Raw genomic sequence first — 23,258 nt, 5'->3', positions numbered from 1 at the left:
CTGTATATTTCTGTGGAGTCATCCCCTCCCCCACTTTTCTTTGCACCTCACGTCCAATCCTTCAACACATTCTGTTGCCTCTACCTTCATAATATCTAGATTCTGACCACTTCTCACCATCCCATGGCTGCCACCTTTGTTATCTCTTGCCTGGATTATTGCAACAGCTTTGTAACTGGCCTTTTTCTTCCACTCTTGTCCTCTATATTATCAAAATGGTAGCCAAATATATCATTTAGAGAGTATAAGTCAGACCATATCATTCCTCTGCTCAAACTCCTGTAATGGCTCTCTATTTCTTTTAATGTAAAAGCCAACGTCCTCACAATGACTTATGAGGTGTCCTTACCCCATCTGGTCCTGTTACCCTTCTGACCTCATCTCCTACCTTTCTCCTTCTTTACTTGGCCCCAGTCACGCTGCCTTCCTCATGAAGGGGATCAGAATATGCCACCCCAAAATATGTCACTTTGGCATATAGGTTATTCTGAGATGAAGACGATTGAGAAATAGCAGATGCAGGATGAACTCTCTGTCCTCTCCCCATCTGCCTAAAAGCAGGGCATACATTCCCCTTGAGAAGGTGTCCCCTCTCTCCTCCCCATGTCAGGAAGAGGCGACAACTCTTGTCATTGGAGATGGCACAGACTTGAATCAACATAAATAAACCTACTGTAATAACCCTTAACTTCCAATGGCTTCCCTTCACATACTTACCTTCCCAGAATTTCCTGCCCCTAGAAGCCCAGGCCCTTTCCTTTGTCTTGCTACTTCACAAAGGTGTTGCTTTTGTTAAATAACACCCAGCTCCCAGGCCTAACCACTTCTTTGGATTTTCACTTCCTTTTCTGTGAGATCCCCTTAAACACATTAAATTAAATTAAAATATTAACATCAAATAAAACTCGCCTGCCTCTCTGTTAATCTGTCTTGTCAGTTTAACTGTCAGGGCCCCAGATACTGAACGTAAGAGGGTAAAGGAACTTTTTTTCCTGCTCTGCACTGACTATTCCTCAAACACGCTAGGCCCATGCCCGCCTTAGGGCCCTTGTATGAGCTGATGTCTCTGCTATAATGTTCTTTCCCAGTTATAGGCTTGACTCATACTCCTTTGCCTCCCTCAACTCTTCCTTCGGAATTCAGATGTCACTTTCTCAACGAGGCCGACCTTAACCACCATGTTAAAAATTGCAAGGGACCAAAATCTTATTTACACTAACGATAGATTCTCTGTTCTCAGGGTGCACGCAGATCAAACTGCAGGTGAAGACTCTGAGACTTTCTTTCTTTCTTTCTTTCTTTTTTAAAATATATTTTTATTGATTTTAGAGAGGAAGGAAGAGGGAGATAGAAACATCAGTGATGAGAGAGAATCATTGATCGACTGCCTCCTCCACATCCCACACTGGGGATTGAGCTCGCAACCCAGGTATATGCCTTGACTGGTCAAACCTTGACCTCCTAGACCTAGTTCATAGGTTCAACCACTGAGCCATGCTGGCTGGGCCTGAGACTTTCTAAAAGGCAGTGATGAGGCCACAGCACAAGGAAGTAGTCTGTACTCCAGGTTAGGCTGAGACAAGGATAGGGTAGGATATGGGGAAGGACCAGGAGAATCTGCATCAAGAAAGAAGACAAGAAATCGGGATTCACCACAACTGAGCCGGTCCTTTCAGGCACTGCTGGCTAAGCGTGGTCACATTTCCTTAGTAAGGAGGGGCTGTGAGTCACCATCAGGGCCCCGCTGTGAGGTGTTTGCACCCGTATATAATCATGTTCGCCACCTACCATGCAGTACAGCATGCACCGTTCTCACCTTCGAGCCAGGATGACACTCATCCGTTCAATGTTTTCATAACTCTCCGGTGTTGGACCTGAACCCTGTGGATCTGACAACTGTTTTGGTCCTGATTCTGGATTTCAGTTAGGGTGGGACTTGCTTTTTGACAAGGCCTGTTCTTGCATGTGTGGGCTCTGGCTAAACCCGGAATGCAGTGGGTACCCCATCATTGTTCAGGGAGTGAGTGTGGCTCAGGCGCCCGCTGCCCTCTCCGGTGCAGCCTCTCACAATGGGCACTCAGGACCGTGGCTGCAAGGTTAGTGCTCCTTACTCTGAACCCACCTGGCCTTATTTCTTTTCTTTTTAAAAACACGATTCAGATGGCTAAGCACTAAGGAATCCGAGTATAGCTCCCGGAATAACTCTCTGCTCTGTCATTTCACTGAAGAGAGAGAAACAAACCTGCTCAAAGGAGTATCTAAGTAGCTAAAATTTATTCCATCCGATCTTTTTCTCAAGTTCAAGCTTAACAGTGACAGGTTCTGTTTTGGTTTCCCTGCTTTCTATCTATTTATTTTGTTGATCCTCACCTGAGGATATTTTCCCATTGATTTTTAGGGAGAGTGGAAGAGAAAGGGAAAGACAGAAAGAAACATTGATGTGAGAGAAACACATTGATTGGTTGCCTCCTGCACAGGCCCCAACCAGGGCCCGGGCCAGGGAGGAGCCTGCAATCAAGGTACTGCATGCCCTTGATCAGAATTGAACCCGGGACCCTTTGGTCTTCAGGCCGATGCTCTATCTACTGAGATAAACCGGCTAGGGCTGGTTCCCCTGTTTTCAGTTCCCCAGGCAGGAAACCATCTGCCTTGATGAAAAGGATTTAACACCGAAATTGTGTGTAATGGAGACAGAGAAGCAGAGCCACTTGGTTAATGTTGACTGTGAATTTCTGGTGTGAACCAACCAGAGACTGTTCAGTTGACGTCACTATTGGAAAGAGGACAGCTGATTCCAGGCGCTGGGCCCAGACAACTCTGGATTTGAATCCAGGCTGCAATGCTTTCTACCTGGGAGACTTGGGCTGCTTCTTAACGTTCCTGACTTTCACCGTCCTCATCTATAAAATGGGGAATTAGAATGCCCACTGAGTGAATAGCTATTGTAAAGTCATATTATTATGGGAGGGGAGCTCATCTATTGGTTCACCCAAAGGTACTGATAACGGACTTGAATTTAACGCACTATCTCCTTCCAGAGACATTTTTCTTTTTTATTTATTTTCTTTTCCCATCACCATTTATCCCCTCTATGCCCTCTTCCACCTCCACCCACCCCACTCCCCCACCCCGCGGTCACCACACTGCTGTCCTTGTGGTGAATCAGAGGCATGTTCAATAGGACCCAGAGCCTCACTCCAGGGGAGGGAGCTCTGACTGGGGCACAGGGCGCTCAAGGTCTTGGGCAAATAACACTGCGTGATTCAGGAGAACAGGAGCTTCCAAAATCAACAGAGCTAGAGTGAGCTCAGCAACAGGGAGAGCAGTGACCCCAGGAGGACGATTCATTCATTCGCTGATGTCTGCGTGCCTCGCATGTGCCAGGCACTGTGCTCAGGCCTGGAGACCCAGCAGTGAATTGAAATGGATCCTCAGCTTGCATTCTAGTTGAGAGAGACAGGTAATGAGCAGGGGAATTGGGGGAGGGGTTTGCTGGGGTTTACAGTTTTAATCACGGTGGTCAAGTATGCCTCCCTGACATGCTGTTTGAGAAAAGAAAAAAAAGAAAGAAAGAAAGAAAGAAAATGAGATAAGGATGTGTCCTAGAGGAATTGGACAGCCTGGGGGAGTGGAGGTGGTGGACTAGGGGTAAAAGCCTGGAAGGAGGAAGGATTGTTGCCAGGCCCCGGGCTCAATCCAGCTCTCAGTGGCTGGTGACGTCAGAGAGAGCAAAGGGCAGCCTGATCCTCTCTCCTGACCAGTGACCAGGGCCTCGCGGCTCTTTGCCTGCCTCCAGCAGCCTCATCTTTAACACCGCAGATGGCCGGGCCCTTCTCTGAGGTAGGATTGTGTGGTTGTGCAAGTTGAACACTGCTCAGGGTGACAGCTCTGAAGGGGTCAGCTTACACTTAGGCATTCTAGGTTGGTGCATTATGGCAGGTGGCAGTACAGTATCCATTCCAACAAAAGCAATATGTTATCTTACTTTCCTGACACTTGGAATAAAGCATCTTAAAGGAGGGGAACCTTCTTCTAATTCACACTGAGGTACCTGGCAGCCCTGACGTTCCAGATTTCCAAGAGGCCCTCCCAGTGGTTTTTGGGGACAGTTTTTATGGGTGAAAGTCAAATCCCTCCTCTGCTGAAATTTCTAGTGTGGCTCCATCACACACTGGAGAGCCCTCCCCGGACAGGCATGTCAGCAGTGGGAATTCCAGAATTTCTGGTGGGAGAGGCTTACTGTAGCGATCTAATTGGAGGCCGAGGGAGCCAAGGGACCCTACGGAGAAGCTGCATTTGCAGGGCAAACATCCAGCGTTGGGTTAGCTGAGGGAGCAGCTGCTGGAGATGAGAGCAGTGAAGTCCATGCCCCTTAACCCCATCCTTGCAAACCAACTCCTTCTCAGCGTGGCCTCTGCCGCTTCTCTGGCCTCCTGTCCCAGCCCTGTACCGAGTCAGGGCCCAGTCACACCAGCTCCTCAAGGTGGAATCGCTCGCTTACATTTGCACAAGATGCTTCTGCTGCTGGGCGGGCCTGGGTCCAACTGCTCCTGCCCCACGGCGGTGCCCGGAACCAGCTGCCCCTCTGCCCGGCTCCCTGCCTCCCTCTGCGGAGCCTTCCCTGATGCCCAAATCCGCTCCACACACATGTGGTCACTCTATCCTGGTGCTCAAAGCATTTCATAGGAGTTCCTTTCAAGTATTTTTTTTCCCTCTGCATTCAAAAGAAATATTCATCTGTCCATTCATTTCATGGCACCATGGGCTCCTCGAAGGCTTCGTGGGTCTTACCAACCTTGGCAAACCCTCCCTGAGGGTCGATAGTTGTGCTGTGGGGCACCAAGTGTAACTGATCAGCATCTTCTGCGATAATAGAGAAAATGGTCCTTTTGAAGTCTACATTTCCAACCCGTGGCACATGCCACAAGCAGCTTCTAAATCCCTTACATCCCAACAGGCTGTTTTCTCCACCTGTCATGTCAGCCCTGAGCCTGACAATCTCTCAGTAACCGAGATGGAAATATGCACCGAATATGCAGGTGCAGATAAGAATCATGCCGGCGCTTGCAGGGCCCTGGATCAAACGGTCCAGCCGCAGTCTTCACACTTGAGGGTAGATGTTCACGCCCCTTTGGGCAGAGAGAGAGAAATCCCATACCCCAATAAGGCAAGCATGTGCCCCCGAGCCCTGAGCCCATATGGCGGGACAGCCCCCTGGGCCTTGCCGCAGCCTTTTCGCCTTTGTAGGCCTTGCTCACTGGGGAAACATACAGAGTATGTGGCCTTGTAACCCCAGCGCAGAAGTCCTCGTGGAAAGTTGCCATTCTCAGGCATCAGGCATGCCCATGAGCACAGTCCCCGGGGTGACTCTGGGACAGAAATATCCCAATTTAAAAATATTCTCCAAGTGGCTTATAAATGTGTACAAGTTCAATCACTCTTGGCCCCCATGTGCTGCGGCAGCTGGCCTGTCTGTGTTTATTTGTTCCCCGGCTTGTGCTTATTCCGAGGGACGGCATTTGTCTCACTGTCGCCTCCACGCCAGGCAGGGAGCCCCTTAGACTAGGGGTCGGCAACCTCAAGTAAGTGGTGGGCCCCGGGGTGGGGGCGGTGGTGTTCCGGGGTGGAGATCAAAGGAGGGCTGATCCTCCTGGGGAGACGGGACGGGCTGGGCGGCAGTGGGCAGGGCTGGGCGGCAGTGTGGTCGCCAAGGGAGGATGGTGTGCGCGTGTTTGCTCACCAGCCTGGGAACAGGCCCGGGGCCACCTTGGCCCCTCCTACTGTAGATGGACAGCCTGCCTTCCTGTGTCCTTGGGCATGGTGCGGAGGGAATCGCTAGTCTCATAAGGAAGAGTGTGGAGGAGAGCCGGCAAAGGTGACCAGTGATTTAAGCAGCAGGACAGGACCCACACACAGAGGGCTGTCTCTGACTCCCCTTTGGCCGGCAAGGGGGCCTCGGGGTGGCCCAGCTGGGGGTCCGGGGCTGGAGGTGGGGATTTCTCACCTAAGGTTTTGGGGGATGTCAGCCATGTAAGACATGCAAATGGACACTTACAAAAGGAAGGAGGACTAAGAGGGTACAATGAAGCAGCGTCCCTCAGTCACTCCATGACCTCAGGGGCCCATCACACCCCCACTGACCCGAAGCGGTCCCGGGCCCAGCTGTGACTGTAGCCACCTCAAGTGCCCGTGGAGGGGCAGAGGGGCCAGTTCGGAAAGCCGGCCCAGATTACTTCTGTTAGCAAGCGATTCTCTGCTTCCCGCCTCCTCTTACCCTTGGTGTGACCCCGCCTGACCGTGGACCTCAGTGTTCAGTTGGTCCGATTTCCTCCTCACCTTCATGCGGTTCGTTATCATTTGTAAAGTTTGTTACATTTCTGATCTCATCTGATGAACACAACCCGAGAGGTGGGTGGAGTTACGGGCCCCGTTTTGTGGGTGAGAAAAATGAAGCTCAGAGAAGTGAGGCGACTTGGGCAAGGCCCCTCAGCGAGTGAACAGCGGGCCAGGCCCTGAACCCAGACATCTGACTTTATTTCTGTTTGACATGTCAGTTATGTCCATAAATCACTGATAGCCACTTGAGTGTATATGTTTTTTAGTATTTAGTAAAAAGCATTTTATAGATAATTTATGTTTTAATTATCTATAAATAATATGTATGTTGTTGTTAATGTATTAAGCACATTATACAACATATAAGAACATATTTATTGTACAAGGGTGAAAAAATAAAATAAATGTTTTTTTAAAAACCCGGGAGCCAGCATTTGTTAGTAGGAGCTGGGTACGTGGGGATTTATTATATTATTCGGACTGCTTTTCCATATGTCTAAGTTCTTCCATAATAAAACATTAGAAAAAAATAAAGAGCCCTAGCTGTTTGGCTCAGTAGATGGAACATCGGCCTGCACACGAGAGGGTCTCTGGTTCAATTCCTGGTCAAGGGCATGTACCTGGGTTACAGGTTATCTCTGCCCCCATCAGGGCACATGTGGGAGGCAACCAATCGATGTGTCTCTCTCACATCGTGCCTCTCTCTCTCTCTCTCTCTCTCTCTCTCTCCTCTCCTTCCATCCCTTCCACTATCTTTAAAAAATAAATGGGCAAAATATCCTCACATCTAGGGTGAGGATTAAAAAACAAAAAACAAAGAACAAAGAAATAAGAAAGAGCCCCAATCAGAGAAAGACAACTATCACATGATCTCACTTATATGTGGAATCTAATTCTATATAATAAAAGCCCAATGTGCCAATTGTCCCCTCGGGCAGTCGTTCGACTGGGAGTTCGACCAGGAGACCAGGAGTTTGACCACTTGCTATGATGTGCGCTGACCATCAGGGGGCGGTGTGGATCATGACGAGCGTTGGCAATGCGGCACTGGCAGTGGGCAGCAGTGGAGGTGCTGCCGGCCCCGATGGGCCCTGGTGAGAGCAGGGCCGTGGTGGGATGGTGGAGCAGGTAAGTGGGCAGTGCCAGGCCAAGGTGGGGTGCCAGGCAGGGCTGCAGGGCTGCAAGGTTGGGGGCACAAGCTGGGGCTGTGATGCTGGGGGCATGAGCTGGGGCTCAATCTCTGCAGGCCACCCCAAGGGACCCCACCCATGCATGAATTTGTGCACCAGGCCTCTAGTGAACAAAATAAACTGATAAAATAGATCCAGAGACATGGAAGCATGGAATAGAATGAAGGATCTCAGAGGGAAGGTGGGAGGGGGTACAGGAAGAGATTAACCAACGAACTTATATGCATACTAGAGGCCTGGTGCAAGGATTCGTGCATTGGTGGGGTCCCTCAGCGTAGCCTGCTGGGATCGGGCTGAAACCGGCAGTCCAGTGCTGCCTGCCGCTCCTGCCTGCCGCTCCTGCTCATCCAGGCCCCGCTGCGCCTGCCACTGCCGCCGCTCGGTAGGCTCACTGCTGCTCCGCTGGGGTCTTTGGGCTGCGGTGGCCAGCCGTGAACCCTGCATCCAACACTCGTCGGTCAGCTGAGTGGCACTCCTGCTATGGGAGCGCACTGACCACCAGGGGGCAGCTTCTGTGTTGAGTGTCTGCCCCCTGGTGGTCAGTGCACATCATAGCGACCGGTCGACTGGTCGTTTGGTTGTTTGGTCACTTAGGCTTTTATATATATACTAGGGGCCTGGTGCACGAAATTCGTGCACTGGGTGTGTGTGGGGGAGTGTCTCTCAGCCCAGCCTGCCCCCTCTCACATACTGGGAGCCCTCAGGCGTTGACCCCCATCACCCTCCGATCGCCTGATCAGCCCCTTGCCCAGGCCTGACGCCTGCGCCAGAGGTGTCAGGCTTGGACAGGGGACCCCCATCTCCCCCTGATCACTGGCTCTGGCCCCTACCCAGGCCTGATACCTCGGCCAGAGGAGTTGACCCTCATCACCCTCCGATCACCAATCACCGGATCGGCCCCTTGACCAGGCCTGAGGCCTCCGGCAGAGGTGTCAGGCCTGGGCAGGGGCCCCTATCTCCCCCTGATCACTGGCTCTGGCCCCCGCTCAGGCCTGAGGCCTCTGGCCCAGGAATCATGCCTGGGCAGGGGACCCCCATCTCCCTCTGATCGCTTGGTCCACCCCCCGCCTAAGCCTGATGCCTCTGACCCAGGCTTCAGGCCTGGGCAAGGGGACCATCATATCCCCCCAATCCCCGGCTCCGCCCCCCACCCAGGCCTGATGCCTGGGCCAGAGGAGTTGACCCTCATCACCTTCCGATCACCAATCACCGGATCGGCCCCTTGACCAGGCCTGAGGCCTCTGGCCTAGGCGTCCGGCCCGGGCAGCGGGGACCCACAGCTGCAGCGGCCCCACGATCGTGGGCTCCGCTTTAGGCCCAGGCAAGGGACCCCTAGCTCCTGGGACTGCCAGCTTCGACCGTGCCCAGCTCCCATCGCTGGCTCCACCCCTACTTCCTGCTATCACTGGCCAGGGCGGAAAAGGCACCTGATTCTCTGATCATGGCTGGGGGGCAGGGCAAAGGCGGCCCCAGGGCCGCCTTTGCCCTGCCCCCCAGCTCTTAGCTCCCCCCTGGGTTTCCGATCACTGTCAGTGGCAGGGGGCTTCTTCCTGCTTTCCCTTTCGCCTCCCTGCATTGTGCCTACATATGCAAATTAACCGCCATCTTGTTGGCAGTTAACTGCCAATCTTAGTTGGCAGTTAACTGCCAATCATAGTTGGCAGTTAATTTGCATATAGCCCTGATTAGCCAATGAAAAGGGTATTGTCGTACGCCAATTACCATTTTTCTCTTTTATTAGATAGGATAGATATGCATAGCCCATGGACACAGACAATAGTGTAGTAAAGGCATGAGTGGGGGTGGGAGGGGTGGAGGGGATCAATGAAGAGGAAAAGGGCAACATCTGTAATACTTTCACCAATAAAATTTAGAAAAGAAATAAGAAAGCGCCAATAAACAGTTATGGAAGCTCTGGCCAGGACTCAGAACAAGGCAGGGTCAGTAGGGAGAGGGGTCAGGATCTGCCCCCACAATCACCTGGCTTCTGAGTGGCCACTCGCTGAGCCTATGGTGTGAGAAAGACAAGGCTCAGTTCATGCTGCTTCTGCGATTTCAGCAACATCACTCATTGTCTGAGCTCCCGCCTCTGTGAGAGGCTCCGGGGCACAAGAGGCTGGACTCTGGAGCTGGATTAGTTACAAAGCTCTGGGAAGTTACTCACCTCCTGGTGCCTCGGTTTCCTCATCTGTCAAGAGGGGATGATAACTGTGACTACTTCATTGGGCCCTGGTAAGGATTGGAGTGGTGCTTGAAATGCAGGAAAGGCTGCATATCCTTGCTATTGTTAGAACCATTATTCCCTCTGCTCTTATCTTCCTAGACTGATGGGGTCTGAATTCTCAGGGCCCCAGGGCCCCTGTTTCCATCTCTGAACATGTCTGAATGAGAAAGTTGCCACATCCCTTTCTGGCGAGGTTTGGGAAAAAGGGAAAACAGTTTTGCTATGTGCTACCTGTGACAGGAACAAAATCTGATGGGAAGAGGTGGGATGATGGCTCAGGAACACAGATTTTAGTACAAGTCCAGCCACACCAGACACGTCTGCTTCCCTCTTTGTTCCCGTTTCATCATCTCCAAAGGGAGTGATTTGGAGCAGGTGGTCTAAGGGGTTCCTTTCAGAGTTGACATTTTTGACTGTGGTTTGATTTACTTTGAGGTGTGATTAGTTGTAAAATTTTGAATTTCAAACACTCTCCTAGATTTAAAACCTGATCATAAGATCTCCTCCTTATCTTAGCTCTGGTATATGCCACATAACCATTGCCTCATGGTATATGCCAGATTAAGCTTCAAAATAACAAATCACAAATTATGTATTAAACATTAAAAAACACACAAATGTGTCACATTATTTATTATACATACATGATGATTAATGGGTTGATAATGTAGGAATTCATGCCAGGATGTCAAAGAAAAATACACAAGTTATATAAGCTGATCTCTATTTATGCAGTTGTATATAGCTAGCCATATATATCTCTATCTATGTATAGATATTTTATGATGCATATGTCTAGTTATATATAGGTAGATAAATCTAAGATCCATATCACATAGTCATCTAGTTTCTGGACCTTTCTGTCATGATTACCTAGAGCATTGCACTTAAGAAAAAAAATGTTCATAATTTTAAAAATCCACAACTTTTATGAAGTCACATGTGTCTATGTATAGTTTCTATAGACATAATCACTGACTGTTATGTTGGGGTCCAGCCCCAGCAGGTCCAGGGGTTCCCAAAGGTGTGGACGGAGTCGGCAAAGACTATCCACCCTCTTCCTATGGTGGAGTCCTATCCGTCCAGAGTGTGGGGCTTACCTAGGGGAATGTTAGGGGTCCCTGTTTGGGTGCCATCTGTTGGGGGCCAGCCCTGGGAAGGGCCAGGGGTTCCCAAAGGTGTGGACGGAGTCGGCGAAGAAGGAATGACATGGAGCAGCGTTCAGGTGATCATCATAACCAGGCTCTCTCTTTAGTTAGATTCTCTCTTTTATTGTCCTGTTACATCTATTTTTATACAATATGATCCCATAAGCATGCCGCTATAATTACATCATGGTATGTTTCGGGGAAACCTTCTACAGTTCCTAGTTTCATTTCCATAACCCTGTCTATCTAGTTCTGTTGATTTTAATCTTGTCTAGGTTAATCTCTGTGTTCCATTATAAGGGCTATTCCAAGGTCACTGCTCTACTGATAAGCTACAAGGAAGTGACTAAAGGAGATTATCCTACCCAGTAAAGGTTATGTCCTCCCAGCCTCACTGCTTGCCTTTCCTGGGACTGCCCTGGGTAGGTGGGTCTCCAGGGGTATAGGCTTTGGTGCTTTCCCTGGTGGGCAGACCCCTGGGGATGTGGGCCCAACAATCCCAAATTTATTGCCAACAGTCTTAGCCCAAGTTCTTCATAAGTAGTACATGGTATTTCTGTAACACTAGGGGGTTTTACTGATTTATTCTCTTCCTTAGTCCTGTTAATCCCTAACCTGGGGAAACAACTTTTCTCGGGGAGGTGGTCCTGGTTAAAACACATAGCACTAGAGGGAGAGCAAACATATGCCATATATGCCAGGTCCCTTGAAACATAAGCTGTGCAGATGTTTCTTCCCTGCAGCAACTGTGTCAAGCAGCAAGGGTGGGCCGGCTCCCGGCACTCTTAATGGTGATTATTTCAAGATGGTAGCATTTCAGATGATTTTTAATTATTGTCCTATGGTTTATGTATTGTGAATTGTTTTTTTACATTGAGTATCCTATATAATAAAAGGCTAATATGCAAATTGTCCCCTGATTGGAGCAGGCCAGCCAGATCCCACCCATGCACAAATTTGTACACTTGGCCTCTAGTTATATATACAGTCAGAAGAATGAGCCCTTTTTGTGGTGAAAGAAAAGTATCTAAAAGTCATTCATTCAGAGTCTGGTATAAAGATAAAATTTTTAAAGGGAAAAATTAGCAAAAGTTCTGATGTAATAACTAAACTTTACAAGAATTCCGAGTTTCCCAAGGTAATAAACCTCTAACATGTGTCTTTAAATGCGGTGTTGATGATATTTAGTTCCATGATTGAGTTCAGGGGTTTCATGGCCATCTTGGGGGACTGACTACAAGTAGGAAAGGCCAGGAAATGTTCAGAGCTGGGCAGTCTAGACTTTGAGGACAATTAAGTACTTCAACACTCGGGTAACACATTTCTTTGTGTAGACTATTCATTTTCTTTCACTTTACAAAACTATTCATCATTACATTTGTATTGGGTGTTTCAAAATGTTAATACGGGGGAACCCTTACACTGGTTCCCCATCTCAGCCTGTCCCCCCAACACACACACACACACACACGCACGCACACACACACACACACACCCCTCAATTCTCATATGAAAGTGCCCCTTCCCAACTGCAGTCCTACCCCTGCGTGGCCCAGGCATCCTGGCAGCCGTTCCCACAGTCAGGCTATCGGGAAAGTGATGAGTGCTAAACAATAGTGGAGGAAGCTCGAGCAAGGCGCTGAGCTGATAGCCCCACAGACGGCGTCAGGGGCAGGTAAGGACCTGGGCCCACTTCCTCCACAGGGGAGCTTGTCTGCTTTGCTCTGGATCAGTCTGTTCTTGAGAACAAAGGGTCTCAGCAGCCACGGCTCTGAGAGGGGGCAGGCGGAGGTGAGGTTACCATCATAAGAGCTGGTGCCTGCAGGCCTGCTAATGACCTGCTCACTCCCCACTGTGGCCTCATGTGAGGATCCCCCAGAAGCTACTCAGCAGTATCCCACTGGGCTGGACAATTCCCCTTAATGGGGGCAGCCCTACACATTCCTCTTGCTTGAACTCACTCTTATTTAAAAAAAAAAAAATTCCACTAAAAAATACCCATTCAGCGCTTAAAACAGCAATAGTAGCACATATTTATTAAGCACTTATAAAGTGCCAGGGGTCAAGCCAAATGCTTTACGCGTGTGAGCTATTTAATCTTCACAGTAGTTTTTGCCACTCCCATTTTACAGATGAGAAAACTGAGTAATAGAGAGTCACTTTCTCTAAGTCACATAATGCGTAAGTAGCTCATAGAATTCAAACCCAGGTCTAGCTTTCCCCTGAACCCATGCTCTTGACCTCTGCTCTATACAGCCGCACACTGTGCTCAAGCTGTGAGCAAGGCAGGCGTGGCCCTGTCTTCATGGAGCTCACACTCTAACAGGAAGGAAGGACAAAAGAGTTGATTGTGGTGAAACATGGTGAGAGAGGAGAATGAAAGGACTCCCAGCAAAGAGAGCTGACGCGCTGGCTGATGGTTCACATGTATTCGCGAGACACACACTGGAATATTTCGTGAACATAAGCCGAGTTTAAAAGCACACTCTGTCTGAATCTTTGCTGTTAGGGAGCTGCTTGTCCGGGGGTGATTCAAGGCTCAAATTAGTTGGGGTTGGTGGGTAGGAGCAAGGTGAGGAAGAAATGCATGTCAATTCAATGTGGGGGTTAGGAAACTTTTCTCCTTCAATTCCTTTACTTCATCTTGTCCAATAATTTTGGAATTCCCTCTGGCAAGGAGAATGGGAGGTTCTCTTCTCTCCAAAACATTTCTTTTGACCACTACTCGGGGCTTCTAAGTGTGACCAGTGATCCACGGGGCCTTTGAGAGAAAACAGAGGCCTTCCAGAGTAGAACAAGCACAGTCCTTCACCAGTTTCACCCCGCGGCCCCTTTCCTTACCAAGCCTCAGTCTGGAAGTGTGCAGGCTGGAGATAGCAGAAAGGGCTAATCTTTGAGTTGGCCTTCTGGAAAAGAAATTTAATGACAAAAAAGTACATGATTGTTCATATTTCTCTCTGTCGACATGAGAATCAAACGTTACATTTTCATTCTAAGAACTCTGGTAAATAAAGGATTTGCTCCCTAATCTGTTTCTGCAAAGACAGCAAAAGATAATGTCAAACATATTCCAACTGCTGGAGCGTCTTCAAGGCAGGAGCATGGATTGGAGCTTTATAGAGTGCGTACGGAGGGATGGGGAACGTCAGAGGTTTCATAGGAAGCTTATAATTGCCAAGTCAACAATTTTGGGGAAATTGCAATCAAACTCTGTGCTGCCTGGCGAATCCCCTCTGACCGTTTGATTCATTTCAACACTCAAGTACTTAGCCCCTCCGACATAATGCAGTGGGAGAAAGAAGCTTTAACGGGGAGTCCAAAAGTCTGGGATCTAAACCCATTTGTTAGCTGCTTGACCTTGAGTAAATTCTTTAAACTCCCTATTCTTCAGTGTCTTTATCTGTCAAATAAAGGTTATACTTACCTGACAAGGTCATTTAAAGGATCAACACAATAATTTTAGGGGCCTTACAATAAATGACATCCCCACTCTCTGTCCAAGTTAGGAAAAAATGGGAGAGCTAGGTGCAGGAGCCACGCAGAAGGAGGTCAGTATATGACCGTTGTTACTGATGAAACCTAGTTCGAGCGCTTAGCTTACCGTGGTCAGCAAAAGTGGGCTTTTCTTCAGGGTCACACCAGCAATTTCAGATACAGCTGTGCCACTGTCAAATGGCGAGCAAGGAGGAGCAGGTTAAATGCTAGCTCCCTGCCTGCCCACAGGTAGCTCCCCAGGAACAAGAGGGTGGGTGGGAGGGCAAGGGCGGAGCTACTCATACCCATATGACTGGTGGGTCATTGAAACTTTTGCCTTCAGGGGCCCCTTCTGCATAAAAAACAGTAAAAATTAGTATGCATTGGCATAAAGATAAATATATTAGTATGGTATTTTAAAACATCTTCTTTTACCTAACTTAAATGTTTCTTTTCCTATTTAAATTTTTTTTTACACATTTTTGTGGCCCCTAAAAGTATTAGGGACCCTAGCCACTTTGCATGTTCAGTTCTTGTTCCCAAATTTCCTCAAATCCCCTCCTCCTTTCTTGGGGAGTATTGAGTGAGGCCCAATGGAGGAACTAGGTGTTGCTCCAGAAGAAGAAATGAATTCAGGAGCCAGGGTGGTCCCTAGACCCCCAGGTAAAATGGGAAAAAGAAAGGTGTGTGACGTAGCCAAGGTGAATCAGACATTCTCACTGCTCCCAAGAACTAAACAAAACACAAGGCAGAGGGAAATAAATGCAAAGTTGGAGAATGAGTCATATGCTGAGGAATTTCTAGAAACAATTCCTCCAGGTAGTGATTGAGCTTGGCCTTGAAGTATAAAAGATGTTTCCTAGACAAGAAAGGCTGGGGTGGGAGGAGAGGTCATTCCAGACGGTGAGACTGGCTAAGGATGTGGTTTCACACGCGGGATGTTCTGGGAATGGAATTCAGGAGCATTCACTCACCTTGTTCTTCTGGCTCAGAGGACTCTCCGTTTGACGTATTGTTGTTTTATAACAATGGGTAGAAGGCAGGAAAGTTATCATTTATTCAGTATCTACTATGTTTCCAGGGCTTTATAGGTATCACCTCATTTCATCTTCACCCCAGTGGTTTGAGGTGGATCTTATCGCCCCCACTTTTTCAGACGAGAAGGTTGACACCTGAAAGTATAAATGACTTACCGAAGGCCAGAGAGCCTAGTTGGCATCTTCAGAAGATACAACCCAGGACACTTGATGGCCAGACCAGGGCTCTGTTCCCTGCTTCCTTGGAGACTTCAAAGGGGTTTCCTAAGGGGCCTACAAAGGGGAGTTCTTACAATTGTATTGTAGGTAGAATGTTGTCTTGGGGCTTCTTTTCTGGCATTCCACTAGCCACTCTCGGACTCCGGGGCATTTGTCCTCTCTTTGCCCTATCTCTGCTGCCCCCCCCCCCAGCTCCCCACTTTCATCTGTTGACAGTGCTGCCTTTCAGGACCCAGAACTCTGCTCTTCTAGGGTCTCTGCTTTTGATTCCCCAGAGGGATTGGTTCTAGGCATCCAACCACGGATGCTCCTGCCTGCCTGTCCCAAGACCATGCTGGGCTTTAGGAGCTAACATTTCGTGGTCAGGTAGCTAATATTTAGAAAGTACCTGCTCTGTGCCAGGCACTGGGCTTTATGTGTTCTCACATATCTTTTTATCCTTTCAACATTCCTCTGACATAGGCATTATTAACATTTTACAGATAAGGACCCTGGAACTCGAAGAGATCGTGTAACTTGTCCAGGTGACATGAATTTAATCCCGAAAGGCTCCAAATTCTCATCTTTAGCCACGATGGGGTCCAGACTCTTATAATACTTAGAGCTTTACATCAAATCTTTGTGAGAAATCGGCCTCTCTGTTTTTCTCCAATTAATTTCAGTTTCTCAAAGTTGTTCATTATCTTTCAAGTCATCCTTTATAGGCATGGCTCTTAGTCTCTCAGAATTTTGTCATTTGGCTGTTTCCTGTTAAAAAATTACTAATTATCTTATATCTGCGTTTCATTCAGTCCTTTGGTTATAGATATACAACAATATAATTGTTATGTATCTGTTTTTTAATTGTCTTTTTGCTTCTTGCTTTCTTTCATCTTCTCCTTGTAATGACCAGAAGATAAGGATGGAAATTTGAATGTGGAATTGTTGGGCAGGAAGATTCTTTTTTTTCCCCCCCCAATATATTTTATTGATTTTACAGAGAGGAAGGAAGAGGGATAGAGAGCTAGAAACATCAATGAGAGAAACATCGATCAGCTGCCTCCTGCACACCTCCTATTGGGGATGTGCCCACAACCAAGGTACATGCCCTTGACCGGAATCAAACCTGAGACCTTTCAGTCCGCAGGCTGATGCTCTATCCACTGAGTCAAACCGGTTAGGGCGGGCAGGAAGATTCTTTTCCCTCTAGCAGGACCAAGCCATGAGGAAGCATCTGTGGGTTTTGTCTCTTAGCTTTCATTCCCCTTCTTCATCAACACCAAAATTCTGCTTGGGAGGCCCTCCCTTTCCTGTTACTATTAGAGGGAGTGTAGTGATGGTGGAACCACATTGTCTCAGCTTGAATCCCAGCTCCGCAACTAGACCATCTGTGCAAACTTGGACTGGTAACTCCAGCTCCTTGTGCCTCAGTTTCTTAATTATAGTAGTACCTACCTCATAGGGCTATTATAAGAAGAATAAAATGTGTAAATATAGTGCTTAGAACAATGCCCGGTAGAAAATAAACATACCATACATATTAGCAATTTTTATCATCAATCTTTCTCAAGGCTAGGATGAGGGAATGTTCTTTTCCTGACATTCAAATCTTGAGCAGCATGGGAAAAAAGACAAAATTCCATTCGAGCTGATTTATTTGGATAATTGTGTCCTAAGAAATGGTTAGTTACTTCCTGCTCCTGGGATCTCAGGACAGCCCTTGTTCTGGTCCTTCTTGAATCTGGATCTTCAGAAATTTCTTTTATTCTGGACCCACACCCAAACTTTCAACTGATTTTCCTCCTCTTCATCTTCCTCCTCCTCTTTCTTCTCCTTCTACTTTCTCTCCGCCTTCCCATCCTCCTCTGACCTAACATAATAAGCATCGATTTCTGATACTTCCTGCCAAGGAACTTTACTGAGCATCCCTTGAACATGGCCCTTAGCCTTGGCTTAAATACTTCTATAGAACAATTCTCTCTCTCATTTTTAAAACATTGGTAAACTTTGGAAGTACCTCCTTCTATCAGGCAGAAAGCCTTTATAGGACTCTGGAGCCAGCATGTTTGGGTTGGGAGCGTGGCTCAGTCGTTTAGTTGCTGTGTGGCTTGGACAAGTTGTGTAGCCTCTGTGCTCTGGTTTCTTCATCTGCAAAATAGAGGGTAACAGTAGCAGCCAGGTTATGGTATTGTTGTCAAGACTCAGTGTCACGATGCTGTGAAGCACTTAGATGCCGGATAAGAAGAAGTTCATGTTAGCTTTCTTCCTCCCCCTCCTTCCCATCAGCCTAAGCTCCTCTCTGTGGTCTACACTGAACAAACTGGGACGATCCAACCCTCAGTCTTCACCTCGCCGGCCTCATTACCTCATCAAAATTAAGACACAAGCAAGGCTTTGTGTTAACGTTTGTCCACTTCCATACATAATTTTAATTATGAATAAGTCCTAGAGATCTACAGTAAGGCATAGTACATACAGTATTTACAATACTGTATTGTGAACTGAATTTAAGAGGGTATAATTTATAGTAAATGTTCATATCAGAGAGAGAGAGAGAGAGAGAGAGAGAGAGAGAGAGAGAAGAGAGAGAGAGAGAGAGAGAGAGAGAGAAAGAAAACTTTTAGAGGTGATGGTTAAATCTATGGCATTGTTTATGGTGATTTCATAGATGTATACTTACTTTCAAACTCATCAAGATATAGACATTAAATATGTACAGCTTTTTTATATGACAATTATACCTCAATAATAAAAAAAATAATTATCCCCCAAACATATATACATAACCCATGGACACAGACCACAGAGTAGTGATGGGTAGAGAAAAGGGAGGGTCAGACTGGGTGGAGGAGGGCAAAGTTGGGAATAGGGACATCTGTAATAGTGTCAACAATGAAAATAAAGAACAAAATAAAAATTTAAAAGAAAATAGAATGTTTGGGGGAAATGACCCACTTCCGTCCAAGCCAGGTCTGTGCCAATGGCTTCTGGAGTCCAGAGCCTTTGAGCACTGCCTGGGCCTGAGGGTGAGCATGGGTCAGAAGGAAGATGGCCCAGAAGGTGCATGAGCACAACAGCATGTGAATGGCCTTCGACCTCTCTGGCTCATTCCACCCAGGCTTGTGACAAAGCTGACCAGGCACTTCCTACACTTTGCCTGCTCTGCCCTGGGGTCACAGGCACGGCCCTGTGCTAAGCTGTTTCTGGCTATTGACATGCCTGAATAATGACCGCTGATGGGAAGAGCTTTCCCTGTGGCACGGAGGGCAGGAATCTGATGGATAGAAACATCGGTTGCATGGCACTTCGCATTTGTGACACATTAGCTCATTATGATATAGTGATGGATTGTCAGAGGCATACGTACCCGTGTTACAACGAGGACAGTTTAGCTTAGAGAGGTTAAGGGACTTGCCTGAGTCACACAGCCACCAAGTGACAGAGCTTGTGTTCCAGTTGAGTTTACCGTTCTCTGTGATACGCTGGTTCTGAGGCTTTGTGGCTGCTGGTGGGTGATTCCTGTGATTGCATCACTTTGCCCTTGAGACCATGGGACCTTCAGTAGCCTCTTTCTCAATGGTCAGCAAAGACATCAAGAAGTAGGTGGGTAAGGTAGGAGGGAGGTTGGGCGGGGGGAGGAGCTGAATTTTAAAAGTGAAGGGATTCGCCCTAACTGGTTTGGCTCAGTGGATAGAACGTCAGCCTGCGGACTCAAGGGTCCCAGGTTTGATTCCGGTCAAGGGCATTGTACCTTGGTTGTGGGCACATCCCCAGTAGGGAGTGTGCAGGAGGCAGCTGATCAATGTTTTTCTCTCATCGATGTTTCTAACTCTCTATCCCTCTCCCTTCCTCGCTGTAAAAAATCAATAAAATATATAAAAATAGCAATAAAATAAAAATCATCATTCTCCCCTTTAAAAAAAAGTGAAGGGATTAAGAAGTACAAATTAAGAAGGTAGTTACAAAATAGTCACGGGGATGTAAGCACATAGGGAATATAGTCACTAATATTGTGCATGTGTACTAGACTTACCTGGTGATCATTTGGTAAGGTATGTAAGTGTCTAATCATTATGTTGTACACCAGGAACTAATATAATATTGTATGTCAGCTGTAATTGAAAAATAAAATTTAAAAAAGAAGCAGGTGGCCTGAGAGCCCTTGGACTTACAGCCTTTCTACTTTAGAAGTAGGGGAACTTTTGGATGCAGGACACAGCTTGTAACTGGGAAGACTCATTGTATTTGCCGAGGCTGCGAGGGTGCCCCGGAGAGAACGAGAACAGGCTGGTGGATTGGATGGAAGTGGTGTCATGGGGAGAGTCACGTTCCATCGTCTATCCATCCTCCCAGTTGTGACGGCCAAGGGAGCCTTCTCGCTGAGAGGCTTAGTCTTAGAGATCTTTCCAGAGATTTTAAGGAAAACAAGTTCTTTGCTGGTCTCTGGTGGGACTCTCTTGGGTTCAGCACTCCCAGAGTGAATAAAGAGCCCAGGTTCTAGGGTGGAATGCTGCTGGGGCCCTTCCAGCTCTGCTTTTAGGTAATGGTGGATCCTTTACTTCCCAGCCCTGGACTGGCAGTCGGACAGAAGTTACCCAACCCTGACCTCTCCCTGTAATTGCTGGGGCTGCTAAAAGCTAGGAGCAGGTGCCAACGCAGAAGAGATTGTCTATTGAGTGTGATCCAGGATAAGGCACCGAGAAACCACCCCGTAGATCCCCGAAAACTGGAGGACAGTCCTGACTCATCCCTTTCCTCAGCTCCCGCAGAACAAATTAATGTGGGTTGTAAAGCTCTTAGCAATCTGGCTCCAAACTCTGGCTTCTTTGCAAGCCAAGCTCTCTCATACCTTTTGGTCCGGCTGTGTAGAATTATCCTCTGCTCTGTCCCACTTCATGCCTTTGCTCATGCTGTCGTATGCTGTCTGGGATATACTCCCCGTTTCTCTGTCTGGAGGACTATTCACTCTTCAAGACCTACCACATGGCATCTCCTCTGTGGAGCTTCCCTGGCACGTTCATTGCTCGCTCCTTTCTCATTCTGCTCTTGCTCTACTGTAGCACTCCTCACATTGTCATACAGTTTGTTTTGTGGTGCAGAGACAGTGAACCCAAACTGCCTGGATGCAAACCGCAGCTCTACCACTAACCAGTGTGTGACCTTGACAAGGTCTCTGTTCTTGCTTTCCTCCCATGTGAAATGGGGACACTAATACCTATGCCACAAAAAGTATTATGAAGATTAAATAAGCTATTGCGTATTGAGGATGTAGGCCACAGTCTGGAACTCTAAGTGTTAGTCATCATGATCATCTGTTTGAAGTCATCTGTCATGATTCTCTACTATTCAGGTCTATCTGTACTTCAACCATCATGATTAGGCCATTTGCAGACCTGGAAGTGAATGGAAGTCTCTCTCTGCACCCTTCCTGACATACATGGTTCCTGTTTTCCATTCTGTGTTCCTCTGAGGTCAGAACTCCAACTCAATTCCCTTTAAAATCCTTGCCTCTCCTTCTGGCATCATTGCCCCACCCCTATGGTCCAGATACACCTGTTGGAAATCACCATGTCCTAGTAGACTTTGCCCTCTAAACCAAGATATAATTTTTCTCCCAACTAGTTGTCCATGCCTGTGGGACTTGCAGCTGGCAACACCACTCAATTGGCTCTCAAAGGGGTCTGGGAGCACCTGCCACGTATGACACCTCTAGATTTTATTTCTTTTAATGATTGAGTCACTTGAATATCTAGTTCCCAGCACAGACCAAGCTCTGTGGGTTTTTTTAAAATGGATGGGTGGACGATGGAACAGTGAATAAATAAATGGATCAGTTACAAGTGGGCCATCCATCTGCTTTAACACACCCTATACATTCCCACAGTTTAGTGGTCAATGTGGTTGGCTGCAGCTAGGTTTCCTGTTACTGACAGCAGAAAGCATCCTCACTGAAACACACCTCCAAGCATTGGCTCATTTCTATTCTCCTTCTCGGGCATACCCTTGAGTTTTCCATGCAGTGCCACCATCCGCAATTAAAAATGCCTAAGAACATATTTTGTATTCTCCAAAGTGCTGATGCAGAAAGGAGGGGAGCAGCTATAAGAGCACAATAGTTGGGCACCCAAAACACACGTCAGCTCCTTCCAAGCGTGGCTGCGTATGGACAGAACCAAGTACCTTGGGTCACAGAGACATCAAATTTTAGAGCTGGAAGGAACAGCCAGTGTAGTTTAGCCCAACTCCTTCCTTTTACCATGACGGAAACTGAGGACCAAAGAGCATTAGTGACATCTATGTCTTGACTCTGTGTGTGTCCGTTAGGCCTGAGCTCAGGTATCCTGAATCTCTGAGCAGCGCATTCTCCCTGACCTCACTGTCCCATCAACACGTGTCTTTAATGCATGTCCTCGCCGTCACAGGCAGAGCTGGTACCTCAGTCCCAAGGACATGTGGGAGCTCACAACCTGGGCAGGACTGGAGGCAGGAGGCATCGGTGGTAGTTGTTCTGGGCAGCAGGCTGGTGGGGGTGGCAAGAGCTTTTCCAGAGTTTGGCTTAGCTGTTCAGGATTTAAACTTCTACCCCTATTTACCTATAGAAATTGTCTCCCACGGTTTTTGAAAGGCTTTCCAGGCGCTGTCGAGGTCACTCTTATCTCCCCCAGTGTTTCCCCACTCACCCCGCACACTTCCTTTCGTGTGTCTGTGTGTGGTGGGAAGGGGTTAGTAGAATGAGAGAGGCTGGCAGTTTTTGTTTTGTTTTGAATTGTTTTGTTCAGAAATTCTGCTTTTTCCCATGAGCTGTTTGCAAGGCTTTGAAACGAAGGCTCAGAATCCCATGGAGGAACTAATGTGAGGCAGGGAGAAGATTGGCCCCAAATTACCCTGTCTTAGAGATTAAAAAGGCACTGCTCACCTTCAACGCGGTGATAGTTATATTAGTAGAGAAATGAAATGTCCAATAACCGGTCATTAAAATGAACGTTGGTAAATCCACAGAGTAGGAAACTATGTACCCCGAGGACTCGGCAATGGGTGGCGAGTAAGAATTGCTGAAATCAGCCAGGGGGGGTACCTCATTGATTTCCTCTCACAGCCCACCTGACAGTCACTAAAACGGAGAAGATGTTTCTCTATTGACATAGAACATGTCTCTGAAATATTGCTAAGTGGGGAAGAAAAGCATAAAACAATGTTCATAATGCAATATAAATTTAAAATTTATTAAAAAATATATAGGAATAAGAATGTGGTGGATAAAAAAGTAGCAATATTTTAACTGTAGTTATAGGTGATTTTTAACTCCTGCTTATAATTTCCCTGTATTACTAACATTTTACATATCACACTATTACTGTTTATAGTTAGGAAAACGCGACAAGGGTTTGGAAAGTAAAGCTTTCTGTTTGTGGCTGGGCTCAGAGTTTGGTTTCTGAAAGGGATAATGCTGAGCTGGCCAGTCCTTGCATTAGGAAAGTGAGGTGATCAATAAATGTTCATTTTCTTTCCTATGAAGAAAGGAAGGCAGATGAGACGTTCTCAGTGTGTGTGTGTGTGTGTGTGTGTGTGTGTGTGTGTGTGTGTGTGTGTGTGTGTTTGTTTGGGGGAGTTGGGGGTAGGGGGGTAGAAACTCCAGGATCTGAAATGCTGG

General features: G+C 47.4%; 1 protein-coding gene across 2 annotated transcripts in view; it reads left to right on the top strand.

The window, feature by feature from the left end:
- Nucleotides 1-3,731: 3,731 nt before the first annotated feature.
- The window catches only part of GJA5 (gap junction protein alpha 5), a 47,332-nt gene continuing 27,805 nt past the window's right edge, over nucleotides 3,732-23,258 (top strand). The window contains exon 1 of one of the 2 annotated variants that reach the window (XM_059673248.1): nucleotides 3,732-3,840. The gene's annotated coding sequence lies outside the window, so the exon portion shown is untranslated. The remainder of the gene's footprint in view (nucleotides 3,841-23,258) is intronic. The other variant, XM_059673249.1, reaches the window with a different exon arrangement.

Source organism: Myotis daubentonii, chromosome 18 (genome assembly GCF_963259705.1).
Source record: "Myotis daubentonii chromosome 18, mMyoDau2.1, whole genome shotgun sequence".
Classification (NCBI taxonomy): Eukaryota; Metazoa; Chordata; class Mammalia; order Chiroptera; family Vespertilionidae; genus Myotis; species Myotis daubentonii.
The sequence above is the reverse complement of the archived record's forward strand: the minus strand, read 5'-3'. Positions and strand labels throughout refer to the sequence as shown.